This window comes from Excalfactoria chinensis, chromosome 7, assembly GCF_039878825.1.
Source record: "Excalfactoria chinensis isolate bCotChi1 chromosome 7, bCotChi1.hap2, whole genome shotgun sequence".
Taxonomy (NCBI): domain Eukaryota; kingdom Metazoa; phylum Chordata; class Aves; order Galliformes; family Phasianidae; genus Excalfactoria; species Excalfactoria chinensis.
The window spans coordinates 21,348,979-21,367,500 of NC_092831.1; the positions used below are offsets into that span (position 1 = coordinate 21,348,979).

Below are 18,522 nucleotides of genomic sequence, written 5' to 3' on the forward strand. Positions count from 1 at the left end.
GCAGAGTGGCAAGCCCCCCCACCTGAAGGAAAAGGGAAACCCCACCTCATAAAGGAACTCGACACCCGACCACCCGCCCAAGGAAGGACTTGCACACCCTCCTCCCCCCAAATTCATGATGGCAAAAACTGCTTTGAGCAACTTTTCTCACCTCTCGGACTCACGGCGGACTTCCAGACGGTGCTGCAGGGGATCACAGAGGCGGGCAGACTGGGCAAATAAGGCTGGGCACGCAAAAAGCAGCGGCCAAAGAGTCAGCTTCCCCGCTTACGGGGGACCCCCAGCCACCGCCTCCATCGCAAAGGGCCCGGGACTGCAGGGCACACTTGCTCCCTGAATTACAGGGCAGCCCCCGTCCCAACGGCCGAGGGAGGCTCCTCTCTCCCAAGTCCGGGGCACCTCGACCCACACCCCCGCTAACGGGGCGGTCACCCCACAAAGCCTGCCAGCAGAGCACTAGCGCTCACACACCCAGAGCCTGATTACAGGCGGGTGGACGACACCCCTGGAGCCACAGAGCCCGGTTTCCCCCCCAGCGGCGGGAACAACTCTCGGAAGCCAGGCAGCGGGGCAAAACGGCCAAAGACCGCAGACGGGAACACAGACCCAATTCCATCTCACGGCCCCGCGCCTCTGAAAGGCCGGGGCCACCTTCCCGCCCGAGTACGGGGGGGGTCTCTCAGAACGCAGCTCACCAAGCACACACGGGGGGTACGCGCAGCCCTGCCTACAGGACGGTACCCCCACATCCCACCCTCCTCAAGAAGCCCCGGGGAGCACGAGGCTCCCGCCAGCGCCTGAGCTACAGGCCGGCCCGCCCGGCAGCAGCACAACATCACCAGCGTCTTGTTTTTGGGAACCCAGGGACCGACCTCGACCCACAGAGCGGGGAGGTCACCTCACACACAAACAGCACCTCAACCTGCACCCTCTGAAGGGACAGGGAGGGGTCATCCCCACCAACTGGATGGCTAAAGCAGCCGGCTGCAACGCGGCAGCCTCCCCACACCTGATTACAGGCGGGGCGGGCCGCTTCGGGGACAGGGGACCTCGTGGCTTGGGACTCACACAAGGACAGGCCCGAGCCCTGGCTACAGGGCGGCCTCGGCCACTGAACTACCATGTGGCTCTGATCAGTACTAAGTAAAAGGGAGGGAGACAGGACACTCGCTGTGCTCGTGGGACTAAGAGGGAACACCCCTTTTGCGGCATGCACCAAAGTCCTCCGCTCCCCCCTAGGAAGTCAAAGCTAAGCTGCAGCCATCTTTGTGGAGGCCTAAAGGGAAAGGTCAATCGCTCAGTCACTCCGCAAACACAATCAAGGAAAGGGAGGGGAACACACACACACAGATGCGACTTTCCAGAAGGGAAGGACAACACGGCACAGCCGATACCTGGGAATAAACCCGCACCCACGAGCAACGCACGAGAGCCTGTGGCCTGTCCCTAGGCTGCACGGAGGCCACAGACCTCAACGTGCCAAGGGGCTTCCCAGCTATAGCCAAGGGCCAAATGCCCTGACGCACACCCCGAGTACGGGGCCGTCACGTTGACGGGCCACCTCCAGGCAACGATGCCGAGGGGCCATGGGAGGAAGAGGGGCAGGGAAGCGGCACTACCCTGCTTACAGGGTGGCCGCGGGGTCCAGCGGGCTCCATTTCCCACTCAGGTGCGGAGAGGTGGCTTTCGCCCTCCGTTACAGGGGGCCACGCTCCCCAGGCAGACAAAGGAGCAGAAAGGCAAAAGGCCAATTAAAAGCAAAAGACCTGAGCCCTGAATACAGGGAAGGTCACCCAGCACAAAGCCGGCCTGGACACCTAGGGCGCCGGCAACGCTCAACTCAATTACGACTATGCCCCCGCTAATGGGACAGGTGCTTTGCCCGGGGTGCCTTTCTCCTTCCCCCCTGCGTCGGCATGCTTCGGCTTCCTCTTCTTGCTTGCTGCTGCCTCCCGGGTCCACACGCCGCACTTTCTTCCTTCCGCAGCATCCTCTTCTTGTTTCTTCCGCAGCAGCTCCTGAAACAGAAGCAAGGAGAACATTGCACCAGTGGAGCGGCAAGCCCCCCCCCCCGAAGGAAAAGGGAAACCCCACCTCATAAAGGAACTCGACACCCGACCACCCGCCCAAGGAAGGACTTGCACACCCTCCTCCCCCCAAATTCATGATGGCAAAAACTGCTTTGAGCAACTTTTCTCACCTCTCGGACTCACGGCGGACTTCCAGACGGTGCTGCAGGGGATCACAGAGGCGGGCAGACTGGGCAAATAAGGCTGGGCACGCAAAAAGCAGCGGCCAAAGAGTCAGCTTCCCCGCTTACGGGGGACCCCCAGCCACCGCCTCCATCGCAAAGGGCCCGGGACTGCAGGGCACACTTGCTCCCTGAATTACAGGGCAGCCCCCGTCCCAACGGCCGAGGGAGGCTCCTCTCTCCCAAGTCCGGGGCACCTCGACCCACACCCCCGCTAACGGGGCGGTCACCCCACAAAGCCTGCCAGCAGAGCACTAGCGCTCACACACCCAGAGCCTGATTACAGGCGGGTGGACGACACCCCTGGAGCCACAGAGCCCGGTTTCCCCCCCAGCGGCGGGAACAACTCTCGGAAGCCAGGCAGCGGGGCAAAACGGCCAAAGACCGCAGACGGGAACACAGACCCAATTCCATCTCACGGCCCCGCGCCTCTGAAAGGCCGGGGCCACCTTCCCGCCCGAGTACGGGGGGGGTCTCTCAGAACGCAGCTCACCAAGCACACACGGGGGGTACGCGCAGCCCTGCCTACAGGACGGTACCCCCACATCCCACCCTCCTCAAGAAGCCCCGGGGAGCACGAGGCTCCCGCCAGCGCCTGAGCTACAGGCCGGCCCGCCCGGCAGCAGCACAACATCACCAGCGTCTTGTTTTTGGGAACCCAGGGACCGACCTCGACCCACAGAGCGGGGAGGTCACCTCACACACAAACAGCACCTCAACCTGCACCCTCTGAAGGGACAGGGAGGGGTCATCCCCACCAACTGGATGGCTAAAGCAGCCGGCTGCAACGCGGCAGCCTCCCCACACCTGATTACAGGCGGGGCGGGCCGCTTCGGGGACAGGGGACCTCGTGGCTTGGGACTCACACAAGGACAGGCCCGAGCCCTGGCTACAGGGCGGCCTCGGCCACTGAACTACCATGTGGCTCTGATCAGTACTAAGTAAAAGGGAGGGAGACAGGACACTCGCTGTGCTCGTGGGACTAAGAGGGAACACCCCTTTTGCGGCATGCACCAAAGTCCTCCGCTCCCCCCTAGGAAGTCAAAGCTAAGCTGCAGCCATCTTTGTGGAGGCCTAAAGGGAAAGGTCAATCGCTCAGTCACTCCGCAAACACAATCAAGGAAAGGGAGGGGAACACACACACACAGATGCGACTTTCCAGAAGGGAAGGACAACACGGCACAGCCGATACCTGGGAATAAACCCGCACCCACGAGCAACGCACGAGAGCCTGTGGCCTGTCCCTAGGCTGCACGGAGGCCACAGACCTCAACGTGCCAAGGGGCTTCCCAGCTATAGCCAAGGGCCAAATGCCCTGACGCACACCCCGAGTACGGGGCCGTCACGTTGACGGGCCACCTCCAGGCAACGATGCCGAGGGGCCATGGGAGGAAGAGGGGCAGGGAAGCGGCACTACCCTGCTTACAGGGTGGCCGCGGGGTCCAGCGGGCTCCATTTCCCACTCAGGTGCGGAGAGGTGGCTTTCGCCCTCCGTTACAGGGGGCCACGCTCCCCAGGCAGACAAAGGAGCAGAAAGGCAAAAGGCCAATTAAAAGCAAAAGACCTGAGCCCTGAATACAGGGAAGGTCACCCAGCACAAAGCCGGCCTGGACACCTAGGGCGCCGGCAACGCTCAACTCAATTACGACTATGCCCCCGCTAATGGGACAGGTGCTTTGCCCGGGGTGCCTTTCTCCTTCCCCCCTGCGTCGGCACGCTTCGGCTTCCTCTTCTTGCTTGCTGCTGCCTCCCGGGTCCACACGCCGCACTTTCTTCCTTCCGCAGCATCCTCTTCTTGTTTCTTCCGCAGCAGCTCCTGAAACAGAAGCAAGGAGAACATTGCACCAGTGGAGCGGCAAGCCCCCCCCCCCGAAGGAAAAGGGAAACCCCACCTCATAAAGGAACTCGACACCCGACCACCCGCCCAAGGAAGGACTTGCACACCCTCCTCCCCCCAAATTCATGATGGCAAAAACTGCTTTGAGCAACTTTTCTCACCTCTCGGACTCACGGCGGACTTCCAGACGGTGCTGCAGGGGATCACAGAGGCGGGCAGACTGGGCAAATAAGGCTGGGCACGCAAAAAGCAGCGGCCAAAGAGTCAGCTTCCCCGCTTACGGGGGACCCCCAGCCACCGCCTCCATCGCAAAGGGCCCGGGACTGCAGGGCACACTTGCTCCCTGAATTACAGGGCAGCCCCCGTCCCAACGGCCGAGGGAGGCTCCTCTCTCCCAAGTCCGGGGCACCTCGACCCACACCCCCGCTAACGGGGCGGTCACCCCACAAAGCCTGCCAGCAGAGCACTAGCGCTCACACACCCAGAGCCTGATTACAGGCGGGTGGACGACACCCCTGGAGCCACAGAGCCCGGTTTCCCCCCCAGCGGCGGGAACAACTCTCGGAAGCCAGGCAGCGGGGCAAAACGGCCAAAGACCGCAGACGGGAACACAGACCCAATTCCATCTCACGGCCCCGCGCCTCTGAAAGGCCGGGGCCACCTTCCCGCCCGAGTACGGGGGGGGTCTCTCAGAACGCAGCTCACCAAGCACACACGGGGGGTACGCGCAGCCCTGCCTACAGGACGGTACCCCCACATCCCACCCTCCTCAAGAAGCCCCGGGGAGCACGAGGCTCCCGCCAGCGCCTGAGCTACAGGCCGGCCCGCCCGGCAGCAGCACAACATCACCAGCGTCTTGTTTTTGGGAACCCAGGGACCGACCTCGACCCACAGAGCGGGGAGGTCACCTCACACACAAACAGCACCTCAACCTGCACCCTCTGAAGGGACAGGGAGGGGTCATCCCCACCAACTGGATGGCTAAAGCAGCCGGCTGCAACGCGGCAGCCTCCCCACACCTGATTACAGGCGGGGCGGGCCGCTTCGGGGACAGGGGACCTCGTGGCTTGGGACTCACACAAGGACAGGCCCGAGCCCTGGCTACAGGGCGGCCTCGGCCACTGAACTACCATGTGGCTCTGATCAGTACTAAGTAAAAGGGAGGGAGACAGGACACTCGCTGTGCTCGTGGGACTAAGAGGGAACACCCCTTTTGCGGCATGCACCAAAGTCCTCCGCTCCCCCCTAGGAAGTCAAAGCTAAGCTGCAGCCATCTTTGTGGAGGCCTAAAGGGAAAGGTCAATCGCTCAGTCACTCCGCAAACACAATCAAGGAAAGGGAGGGGAACACACACACACAGATGCGACTTTCCAGAAGGGAAGGACAACACGGCACAGCCGATACCTGGGAATAAACCCGCACCCACGAGCAACGCACGAGAGCCTGTGGCCTGTCCCTAGGCTGCACGGAGGCCACAGACCTCAACGTGCCAAGGGGCTTCCCAGCTATAGCCAAGGGCCAAATGCCCTGACGCACACCCCGAGTACGGGGCCGTCACGTTGACGGGCCACCTCCAGGCAACGATGCCGAGGGGCCATGGGAGGAAGAGGGGCAGGGAAGCGGCACTACCCTGCTTACAGGGTGGCCGCGGGGTCCAGCGGGCTCCATTTCCCACTCAGGTGCGGAGAGGTGGCTTTCGCCCTCCGTTACAGGGGGCCACGCTCCCCAGGCAGACAAAGGAGCAGCAAGGCAAAAGGCCAATTAAAAGCAAAAGACCTGAGCCCTGAATACAGGGAAGGTCACCCAGCACAAAGCCGGCCTGGACACCTAGGGCGCCGGCAACGCTCAACTCAATTACGACTATGCCTCCGCTAATGGGACAGGTGCTTTGCCCGGGGTGCCTTTCTCCTTCCCCCCTGCGTCGGCACGCTTCGGCTTCCTCTTCTTGCTTGCTGCTGCCTCCCGGGTCCACACGCCGCACTTTCTTCCTTCCGCAGCATCCTCTTCTTGTTTCTTCCGCAGCAGCTCCTGAAACAGAAGCAAGGAGAACATTGCACCAGTGGAGCGGCAAGCCCCCCCCCCCGAAGGAAAAGGGAAACCCCACCTCATAAAGGAACTCGACACCCGACCACCCGCCCAAGGAAGGACTTGCACACCCTCCTCCCCCCAAATTCATGATGGCAAAAACTGCTTTGAGCAACTTTTCTCACCTCTCGGACTCACGGCGGACTTCCAGACGGTGCTGCAGGGGATCACAGAGGCGGGCAGACTGGGCAAATAAGGCTGGGCACGCAAAAAGCAGCGGCCAAAGAGTCAGCTTCCCCGCTTACGGGGGACCCCCAGCCACCGCCTCCATCGCAAAGGGCCCGGGACTGCAGGGCACACTTGCTCCCTGAATTACAGGGCAGCCCCCGTCCCAACGGCCGAGGGAGGCTCCTCTCTCCCAAGTCCGGGGCACCTCGACCCACACCCCCGCTAACGGGGCGGTCACCCCACAAAGCCTGCCAGCAGAGCACTAGCGCTCACACACCCAGAGCCTGATTACAGGCGGGTGGACGACACCCCTGGAGCCACAGAGCCCGGTTTCCCCCCCAGCGGCGGGAACAACTCTCGGAAGCCAGGCAGCGGGGCAAAACGGCCAAAGACCGCAGACGGGAACACAGACCCAATTCCATCTCACGGCCCCGCGCCTCTGAAAGGCCGGGGCCACCTTCCCGCCCGAGTACGGGGGGGGTCTCTCAGAACGCAGCTCACCAAGCACACACGGGGGGTACGCGCAGCCCTGCCTACAGGACGGTACCCCCACATCCCACCCTCCTCAAGAAGCCCCGGGGAGCACGAGGCTCCCGCCAGCGCCTGAGCTACAGGCCGGCCCGCCCGGCAGCAGCACAACATCACCAGCGTCTTGTTTTTGGGAACCCAGGGACCGACCTCGACCCACAGAGCGGGGAGGTCACCTCACACACAAACAGCACCTCAACCTGCACCCTCTGAAGGGACAGGGAGGGGTCATCCCCACCAACTGGATGGCTAAAGCAGCCGGCTGCAACGCGGCAGCCTCCCCACACCTGATTACAGGCGGGGCGGGCCGCTTCGGGGACAGGGGACCTCGTGGCTTGGGACTCACACAAGGACAGGCCCGAGCCCTGGCTACAGGGCGGCCTCGGCCACTGAACTACCATGTGGCTCTGATCAGTACTAAGTAAAAGGGAGGGAGACAGGACACTCGCTGTGCTCGTGGGACTAAGAGGGAACACCCCTTTTGCGGCATGCACCAAAGTCCTCCGCTCCCCCCTAGGAAGTCAAAGCTAAGCTGCAGCCATCTTTGTGGAGGCCTAAAGGGAAAGGTCAATCGCTCAGTCACTCCGCAAACACAATCAAGGAAAGGGAGGGGAACACACACACACAGATGCGACTTTCCAGAAGGGAAGGACAACACGGCACAGCCGATACCTGGGAATAAACCCGCACCCACGAGCAACGCACGAGAGCCTGTGGCCTGTCCCTAGGCTGCACGGAGGCCACAGACCTCAACGTGCCAAGGGGCTTCCCAGCTATAGCCAAGGGCCAAATGCCCTGACGCACACCCCGAGTACGGGGCCGTCACGTTGACGGGCCACCTCCAGGCAACGATGCCGAGGGGCCATGGGAGGAAGAGGGGCAGGGAAGCGGCACTACCCTGCTTACAGGGTGGCCGCGGGGTCCAGCGGGCTCCATTTCCCACTCAGGTGCGGAGAGGTGGCTTTCGCCCTCCGTTACAGGGGGCCACGCTCCCCAGGCAGACAAAGGAGCAGCAAGGCAAAAGGCCAATTAAAAGCAAAAGACCTGAGCCCTGAATACAGGGAAGGTCACCCAGCACAAAGCCGGCCTGGACACCTAGGGCGCCGGCAACGCTCAACTCAATTACGACTATGCCCCCGCTAATGGGACAGGTGCTTTGCCCGGGGTGCCTTTCTCCTTCCCCCCTGCGTCGGCACGCTTCGGCTTCCTCTTCTTGCTTGCTGCTGCCTCCCGGGTCCACACGCCGCACTTTCTTCCTTCCGCAGCATCCTCTTCTTGTTTCTTCCGCAGCAGCTCCTGAAACAGAAGCAAGGAGAACATTGCACCAGCGGAGCGGCAAGCCCCCCCACCTGAAGGCAAACGCAGCATTGCAAAAGAACTCAGCACTTGACCACTCAGCCAAGGAATGCTTTACATTCCCCTCTTGCACTGTTTTTATTGGAAGGACACCAAACCTCAGTGAAGTAATTATTCTGTGCTATGTCAATCACTGCGCCATATTGGCTCTTCTAAATTGTGATAGCGATCATTTTACAGGGAGTCTTCTCATATTCTTCTCCTCATCTGGCTGATTTGAGAGTCACATTTACATAAACTCACCTTATTGCTCATTTAACTGTTCATGACAACGTACCAACATGAAGTTACATGGAAGATTTCCCACTTGTTACATTTATTACCATGGATCATCTTAAATATTTTACAAAATTTTACATGCAAGCATCAAGTTTTTTCTGAACATCCACCCTTTCCCTACTATAGAGCTTTTTTACACATTTATCTTCTTATACCCAGGAACACCACTTTAGTGCTTCTTCCTTTTCATCATCAGTGTAAATCTCGTGTCTCCCCCCCATTCCTAACTCCCTGTTACTGAGGAAAAAAATAATGAAAAAAAAAATAAAAAGTTTATTTCAACACGACGATAGTAGTTGATATTGCTTTATTATAGCTGCTCACTGTTGCTTCAAAGTATCTTCTTTCACATGGCAACGTGTCACTCTTACCGTGCCTCCGAGCGCTTTCAGAGGTCGCTCCCCTCGGAGCCCGCCCAGACGCCCCGGCCCCGGCTCGGTCCGCCCGCCATCGGAGCCCGCGTGGCTAACCTCCCTCCGCCTGTCTTCCATTGGAACACACGCAGCAACGGCGGCGGTAGCGGCGGCCGCCGCCGTCCCGGTCCCGACCCACCTCGGCCCGGCGGCGGCCGCCGCCGTCCCGGCCCCAGCCCACCTCAGCCCGGCGGCGGCCGCCGCCGCCGTCCCGGCCCCGACCCACCTCGGCCCGGCCCGGACCCGCCGCGGTCCCGGCCCCGACCCGCCGCGGTCCCGGCCCCGACCCGCCGCGGTCCCGGCCCCGACCCGCCGCGGTCCCGGCCCCGACCCGCCGCGGTCCCGGCCCCGACCCGTATCTGCTGCCCCTCGGCCCCGCCTCACCTCGGTTCTGAACAGCGCTTGCCGCCCGTGCCTCCGCCGCCGCCTTTCCCTCACAGCACCCCGCTCCTCTTCACGCGCTGAGGTAAACGCCTCACTCACCTGCCCGCGAGCGCACCTTTTATAGCTGTCCCGCCAACCAATCAGAATCCAGAATGCCGCTGTCGCTTCCCGCCTCTTTCTCTCTCTCTCCCCCTCAGCGTTCCCGCCCTTTCCAGCTGCGGGCAGCCATGCCGGGGTCACCCGCAGGTCACCTGTGGGTCCCGGCCCCACTCGCGGCCGTTGCCGCCCGCCCCCTCATGGCAGAGCAACCCCACAGGTGCTCTCACTCACCGCCCCAGCACCTGGCAGAGCTGCGGGGAAATCAGTCCTTTACTTTCAGTGTTCCTTTTAGCAGTCAGTTATGCTTTAGGTGTTCAGCCACAAACATGACTGAAATAAATATATATTTTAAAGGAATTCTCCATCACAGCTCCCCACTCTGCCCTCACAGCAAAAACCCCTGAGCTCAGAGATACTGATACTAAGGTTACCTGACAGATGAAGGATATTATTTCTTTTGTAGAGAGGCTTGTATTTTTTAACTTCTTTACACATCCTGCTTGGAAATGCTCACCTCATCTCTGTGCTTTGCACCGCTCCTCTGCTAAATTCCTTTCATTCTCTCCTTGGCTGCTTTCTCATTGTAGCAATGGTACAAAATAAGGCTATGGAGCAGACCCAATTATGGGTACAGAGTATATGCTGCGCCCGCCAATGGGCTATGCCAAAATAGGACATATCAGTAGCACAAATGACTGAGTTATGAGGCAAAGTTTCCCTTCAGGTGTTCTATCACCTGGCACGTTACCCAGTCTGACAGACTGCCCTCAAGAAAGGCACCCAGGACCAGAGGGAACAGGTTATGGTACAGATGGTATATCACACCAGCGTCCAACCCATTTACACTGCATTGAATTAAGACAAATTGTCACGAGCCACATGTATTTTCTCCAAAAGCAGTGCTTCCTTTTTATTTTCGTGGAAACTACAACAGGTAAAATGAGCACAGTAACTCTGATAAAGCAAATTCTGAGCTACAAAATGCTGTTTGTCAACATGGTCACCACCATTAGCTAAGCATTTTTGCCAGCTATGAACATGAGGTTGCATGCTGTGCACATCAAAATCTGCACCAGCACACATAACCCACAGTCACTATCACCGCTGCTGGAGTTCATTACACACCGCCTTCTCTGTGCTCACACCCACAAATGTTCAGCAAGCACCAATGAAGGTCAGTGGGTGCCATTTCCTCCCCTGTCCCCCCACCACAGAGGAATGACACACCTTTGCTTCATACGAACTTCCTGGATGTCAGATGCCATTTTGTCAGTGTTCCTCTGCTTCCATCTGTCAAACAGCAACAATATGTAATGTTAGACTGGTCGAAGGTTTAAACTCTACTGCCATACCACCAAAATTCACTTCTGATGTCTTGAGCCAACATTCACTTTTTAACTTCCAGTGTACTACATGATGTGAAATGGGAATAACAATCATAAAATGACAACGAGGAATTAATCAGAGAGAGTACATGAGAAGAGCAATAATATAAACATGTTGAGGTATTGTTCAGAATCCTCACTCAGTTTTAGATATGGTTTTGCCATGGGCTAGCCAGAGTGTTTGTCAGAAACTGCGTTTTTGGAGTTCAGAATACTGTAGCCTTGTCACAGCTTCAAAATTTTCAAAATCCTATGCTCCTTACATTCAACCAGTTATCTTTTATGATCTATGGCATTAGTCTAAAGAAGTACAGAGTCAACTAAAAAAGAATAATAATAATAAAATAACCAAAACACCAATAAACCACAGTGAGAATTAAAGCTATCAAAATTCACCAACGTTTGAATCAACAACTGGGAACATACAGTACTCAGATCGACTCTTACTGGTGGTATTAAATCAGTTTGCTCAATGTGAAAATTTGGATGTTTACAAAGAGTTCAAATAACAGACCAACTGCAGGCTGTGGCAGTGACCTTCTTTAAGTTGCATCAACTAGTAAATTAGCTATTTCTGTCAAGCTTTGCAGTTGTTCTTTTACTCTATTCTTCCTACTGCCTTGCTTAATTCAGTGAGCGGCAGTCAATAATCCTTGCAATTGTATCCTATAGAGGTCTCCACTGCATTATGCAAGAGTGTATATACATAGCAGCTAAACATCATTTTGTGTTTGTGGAATATGCTCTAAAGGAAGGCTTGCAACAGACAGCATTTTACTAGAACAAGATCACCGTGTATAAAGAAATAAACAAGAGGTTTAAAACCAAAGTTAGCTTTTTCTCTTCCCTGTTTACTGCTGTTGAGATCATTCCTAGAGGTCAGTCTTGCAAAGTAAAAAAGCTGAATGGAGAAAGGATTCAGTACCTCAGCCTTTCCTCTGTTCCATGTCACAAGGGCCCCACCTCAATTAGTAACAGAGCCACATTTGACCTGGTCTTCCTTTTGGGTCCGTTTTTGGGTCACAGCTTCTTCCCTGACAGGGACACCTGCTAAACAACTAGCAAGAGTTGTGACACAAACTGCTGCATCCGTCTGGGAGCTGTGCTGCACACTGTGTTTAGGTACAGGCCCCTCTCTAGCACCAAATGAAAGGCTGCTCAAGAGGTTCACCCTGTCCCGTTGCTCAAGCCAATTTATGCCTTGAAATGGAGTTGCTGGGTTACTCACCTTTAAAGAGGTTTTCAGTAAATACAAAGTGTCACAATTTGTGCTCCTCCTAAGGCCTCTTAAATCATTGTCAGAAGATCAGGCATCTCAAAACCACAGTGCTGTTATCTTCTGTGCAACACAAGTACATCCTCAGGTGAATCTTCAGGTAACAATAAAGACAGCTGGCTAAAGATAGGATATATTCTCTTAAGCATAACAAATAGAGATTTAGAAAAATGGTATAATCCTTTTAGATCCTTCTTTGTCCCTTTTCTGTGAACTGTCTGGCCTGCAAGACACAACTAGTAATGAAAGCAATATAATCAGGTTTCTTATATTTGGCAGTGAGCTTTTACATTGGAATGAATACAGTCTAAAGAGTCTGTCTGGACACAGTTCATAGCTTCTGGCAACAGAGACTGCATGCTTGGTGAGAACAATTTGCTGATGTTTTTCTAATATCTGGAGTCTAAAGTCACATCAGTGTTACATTTTCTTTGTTCTTACAGCTAAATGAAGAACAGAAGATAAATGACAAACTGAAGTGCTTAGCCATCACCCCTGATAAGGTGATCACAGATCAAAGCAGAAGGTCACTTTTACCTGATTGTTCCCAAGACCTGTATATCTTAGATATTTGTAAGAGAACATCCTAATGATTATTGCACTAATTGTTAGTTTCAGAGCTTCAGCAGTGTCATTTGGACTATAACTATTTTCAATTGTTCAGGTGTCTTTTTGTTGTCGTTTAGTTTTGTTTGCCAGTTCTGCTATGCATAACAGTTAGAAACTAAAAATGCAACATCTATTATTATTATTTTACTCCAAAGTTAACTGATTCACCCCAAGAGCTGATCTAGTTTAATTTCATCCTAAGGGAATCCAATTGCAGTCATACTGACCGAAGCACAATAACTAGGATAAATTAAGTAATATTCTGCCTGTTTTTTTTTCTCCCCTCTCCAGCAAGAACACTATTTTAAAGTTTAACTATACAAGAAAATTTCACACAATTTCTACACGCATTAATTCTGTCACATATAACTCTTACTGTTCATGCAACTTATAATACAGTTTTTCAGCAGCTGCAGACAATGTAATAAGAAATTTCATTGATTTTTATTGTTTACCAGATAAATGTAAAGGACTTTACAGAATCACAGGATCACAGAATTTTCAAGGTTGGAAAAGACCTAGAAGATCATCTAGTCCAACCATTGCCAATACTTCCCAGCTAAATCATATTCCTCAACGCAACTTCATAAAGTAATCACAGTGATTGAATAAAGTATCTATATGAATCACCACAGCAGTAACTCATTGGTTACATATCAAGAGCACAGCAGGGCACTGAGCTACATTTCAGAAAGTAACACTTCCCAACAAGTATTTGGCAGGCCACTACATTGTAAGCCTGTACAAAACCAACGTACTCTCAATGTCGCTGCTTTAAAGGCACTCCTCTCTGAGAAGATCTGAATGATTCTTAGGATGAAAGGTGCCATAAGGATGTATTCAGCACACTGCATGTACAAAAAATATAGATCTGTTTCTTTAATGTTACTTGTGTGTTGCCCTGAGAGCTAGTCACTGACCTGCTAGTCACAGGTCTCCACAACTGGACTCTGCACCACTGACCACCACCCTCTGAGCTCAGCCAGTCAGCCAGTTCTCAAGCCACCTCACTATCCACTCATCTATCCCACACTTTCTCAGCTTTGTTATCAGAATGATGTGAGAAACAGTATCAAAAGCCTTGCTGAGGTCAACACAGACAATATTCACTGCTTTCCCCTTGTCTACCCAGCCAGAGATGCCATCATAGAAGGCTATAAGGTTGGTTGAGTCTTATTTCCCCTTGATGAATCCACGTTGACTACTCCTGATAACCTCCTCTTCCAATTGCTTGGAGATAGCATCCAGAACAAGCCATTCTGCCACTTTCCCAGGAACACTTTTCTGTAGTTTCCCAGATCCTCCTTCTTGCCCTTTCTGTAGTGACACTGGCTATCCTCCAGTCTTCAGGCACCCTCTTCTGTTCTCCAAGACCTGTCAAAAATGACAGAGAGCAGTTCAGCAAACATCCGTCAGCTCCCTCAGCACACATGGACATACCTGCACCCACGACAGCCCTCTCCTCCCTCAGCACTCAAGGGAAACTCCAGATACCAGAGTTCCCCCACAGTCAGTGTGGACTGCCCCTTCCCCCCTCGGGATGTCCACCCAGGTGCCCACATAAGCCCAGAGAGGCTACGTCCCCTTGGTCTGGTTTGCTGCCTCAGTTAAATTTACAGATGTTGAAGAAGAGTTACAACACATGCAAAGGCTGCAAAACACAAGGAGATATTTATGGTTGAGACAGGCACTGAACTGCAGCTTTCTGAAGGATGGAAGGATACCTTGTGAAATGTACACTGAAAGCTTGTCTTATTTGCTGTTTCCTAAGCATCTGCTGCAGGCTGCTGTTAGACATAGGATAATGGGTTAGCTGAACTTCATACAGAGAAACTTGTACTCTTACATATCAACTTTACATACCCGTAGTACTTGATTTCAGAATTTCAGGTATTCCACAGAGGAGAAAAGACATCCAAACCTGAAAGATATGAAAAGTTCAATTTTTTTTCCCATATAGACAGGAAACATCATAGTAATGCTTAATTAAAATTATGAGTTCAGATGCATCAGCACTCAAATCTTTCTCCAGTCACTGCTGCACAGTGTGTGCTAAGCTGAGGTAATAATACTGATATTAATTATAACCACAGCTGAAAGAGTTTGAAGGTAGAAATCTATTACCTTCAGTCTGTAATGTAAAGAATAAGAACGTCCCCTCACATTCTAATAATATTTTGACCAATTTATTTCATCTTCCTGTAACAGTTTTCTAGAATAACAATCTCCTCTGAGAATTGACTGCAAAATAAACATGAGGCAAAACAATTCACGCTCATCTAGGATAACTTAACTAGATATTGATGCACCTAGACAGCAGTTCAACACTACTAATAATGAAAAGCTAAATTAAGACAGACAAAATTAACAGTATGGGAAGATAAATTCACAAATGTAACAAACAGGAAAATTAGCAGATAATTAGAGTTTCTAATTTCTTTAAATGTCACTCAGGTTGTACAACAGGCAATTAAGACTTCACTGGGCTTCAGTTTACAGCTGAGGACAGTTCAAAGTGTGAGACTTTAGGACAAGTAAAGGAATTTTTTTTATTTTTATTTATTTATTTTGAAGAATATGGTAAAAGATACTGTATTATGAACCCAGATTTTAAGCCACAAAGAAAATGACTAGCACTTCTTTGAAGAAATGTTATTTCTAGATAATGGCTCCTTTGAAGTACAGTTCTATAACACAATGTAACAATATATTAAGAAGCCACCACCAAACCAACATCATATGTCTACCAGGAAATATCAGAAATATCAGAGAAAAACCTGGAAAGGCACCAGTTATTTTCTTCCATTAATTTCCTGAACAGTTACGGACATGTAAAGAGGCCTAAAGTCCAATCAGTAGTTATAACTACTAAATCATGAATTACACAAAATAAGTTACCTTTCATTAAAGTAAGTTTCTCTATAGTCAAAAATCTTTAATCATTTTATCCTTCATTGATTGGTCATTCTTTCCCAGAATGAGTGCAATACATTGAAAACTGTTCCATCCTGGGGCAGTAAGTTTCATAGATCACAAGGCTGAGACAGATTTACTTCCGACTTGACTCAGTCACAGCTTCCAAATACTGTGTGTAGACATCACAGGATCTGCCATAGTCCCCGCTGCCTTAATACAGTACTGCTGAATGAAGAATATCACTGAGGGCCACAGTGTATCTTTAGCAAGTTTCTAAGTCATATGAACAAAATGCACGGCAGTAGAAACTGACTGGTCATCAACCAAAGATAGACACTTTCATAGTAAATGAATACTAATGAGCAGTTCTCCTTGCTTTCTCCTTCATTTTCAAACACAGTTCACCCTTAAGAAAAAAAATCTTGAGTGATATTTCCTTAAGACTGACATTCGTTCAGCTTTTCCTGGGAAGTAGTCTATATTATTCTAAATGCAGTGCAACAGAGCTTGAGGAAATTAAGCCTTTATTGCTACCCTGCCCACACCTTCCCCAGCAGAAGCCCATCCAGAAAGTGCACACATCATTGCATGCCTTCTGCAAGTACACATACCAACATAAAACAATGATGGCTGCTCACAGGGTGAAGGCAAACATTTTACAGCTTAGATACACATCCTGGAAGCTCAATATGTGAAGAAACCTTCCTGCTATTCTTACCAGGAATCAAGGCTGTGCAACATGGATCTTCTTATGAATCAAGCACAAGAAACTATTTGTTAAAAACATTCACATTTTTTTCTTCAAGTACATTATGAAGACACACACTAACCCATATGATAGTCTTGTCTTGGTAACGTTCAGGGAAAAAAAAAAAAAAAACAACCCTCAAAACACAAAATTAGGTTGTGGCCCTATCTGATTGATAGGGTCCTAGGTTTTCCAGCTCCAATACAGTGCAATTACTTAAGATCTTTATAACAAAAATTTGAAATGAAACCTGGTCTTCATAGAAATAAAATGGCTCAGAACAGTTAATAAATGCTACTTACATCTCTCCATATATCAACATTAATTTTGTCTGATGCAAGGTGGGTTTTTTTGAGTTAACCAAAAAATAAGGGTATCTTTCTCACAAAACAGATATCCTTCCAGTTTGTACTTGTAGCAAAGCAGGTCCTACTATCACAGGCACAAGTCACCTTACAATGCACCAAGGGACCACCCCAACCTACTCATGTCATCTAAGTACAAGAGCAGGGCCAAACAGAAGAAACACATTTTAAAAAACTATCAAAAACAGAGGCACAAAGAAATGGAAGCATATTAACATATTTACATGAATGGTAGGCACTGTTCATCTCCTTCCAGTATTCACATGCATGAATAACCTCTAAAAAATTACTGCTTACTTTTTGTTTTGGAGCTTTTTTTTTTGTTGTTGTTGTTCCAGACACATGGTCAGTTGCTTTCTCTTCCCCCTTAATCCACAACCTACAGACTCTAGAAACAACATATGTGATTTCAGTTGAAGGTGTTAGCCAAACATAGCATCAGTGACTGTGTATTCTATTCTAACAGTCACAGGACTTCTTCAGTGTAGACCCTTAAACCTAAATAAAAAAAAAGCAAGTTCATATGTTATCCTGCAAATTTTGGGTGGGTAGATGTCTGGGAGAAAGCTTTTAAGTTTTTAGGGCTAAGGAAAAGAGAACAGTCAAGAAATACTTGTAGATTGAGAATGGGAGTTCACAGAACACTGCACTGTCCTTAAAATAAATAAATGTGAAAAACTGTTTATCTCTACAGTAAAATTGTATTAAGGATTACTCCTTATGAACCAGAATTTATTATTTGGAGTACAGAAGTATTTGCTGCTACATACAAACAAGTAGTTCAAACCAGCTGTCCTTATATCCTCAGGCAGATTTAATTTTGATGAGACAATACACTTGCCAGCTGATCAAATCCTATTTTTTTCCACATTTTGCTCAAGAATCTCTCCCAGTATACCATATATTGTGACTTTGTTTTTGCATAAATTGATGTGACTAGACAAAGTATTACATTTCTCAAAAACCGCTTACTCAGTATTTTATGCAGACATTTTAATTTTAGCTTTTCTACAGTAATGTACAATACCTTTCTCACTGCATATCTAATAATATCTAAAATAAGCAGAAAACCATCTAGAGGCAACTCCTTCACCTACTTGGCTTCTCCACTCACAGAGTGGTGCACAGATGTCCTCAGAAATCAACAAATAACTGCAAACCATTTGTTCTGAAAAGATTTCACTCATCCCTTTCCCTCAGCAGCTCCTCCACTGAAAGCCAAAACAAAACTGCAGAGAACTATTCACTCTCAGGATGGCTTCAGCTTTCATCTCCCTGCTTTTCCAAGCAGAACACCAAGATAGAAATCCCCCATTAGCAATCTGAAAGCACCATGCAGGCAAAGAATACTTACACTTGCCACTGTATTTGTGGTATTTGCACGCTGTTCCAGAAACTGGTGATTACAGAAGAAGAAAGCTTTTTAGTTTGCCTTTCAAGCCTTGTAGCAGTGAAAGGAAGGCTGCTTTCTGAAAGCTACTCATTTTCTATATGCTGTGCTCTGCTTGCTTCCCATGTGCACGCAACACAGCTGCCAGATTAATAACTATGTCAGCCTGCTTTCCCCATAGAGCAGCAGAGAGATGACAGGATGAAGATATTCCCAGAGTGTTCATCTGTAGCTATGGCCACATTCAGTCCTGAGTGAACATCATTTTACAGCACTTGAAGAAAAAAATAATAATAATAAAAAAAATAATCAGTCAACATCATTTTAAAAACACATGCAAAAGGATTTTAGAAATGTGAATCCATACTTGCCTTTAGTGACATTAAAGTACATTTAATAAATAGCTCTTTATCGTCAGCTAACAAATCCTAGG

General features: G+C 50.8%; 1 long non-coding RNA gene across 1 annotated transcript; it reads right to left on the bottom strand.

Annotated features, from left to right (window-relative positions):
• Positions 1 to 169: 169 nt before the first annotated feature.
• On the bottom strand, positions 170 to 9,383 carry LOC140255177 (uncharacterized). Its single transcript, XR_011904418.1, has 5 exons — positions 9,302 to 9,383; positions 6,299 to 8,165; positions 4,250 to 6,116; positions 2,201 to 4,067; positions 170 to 2,018 (listed from the first exon to the last, which is right to left on the bottom strand). It is a non-coding gene; the product is annotated as an uncharacterized lncRNA (long non-coding RNA).
• Between the last annotated feature and the right edge of the window lie 9,139 nt (positions 9,384 to 18,522).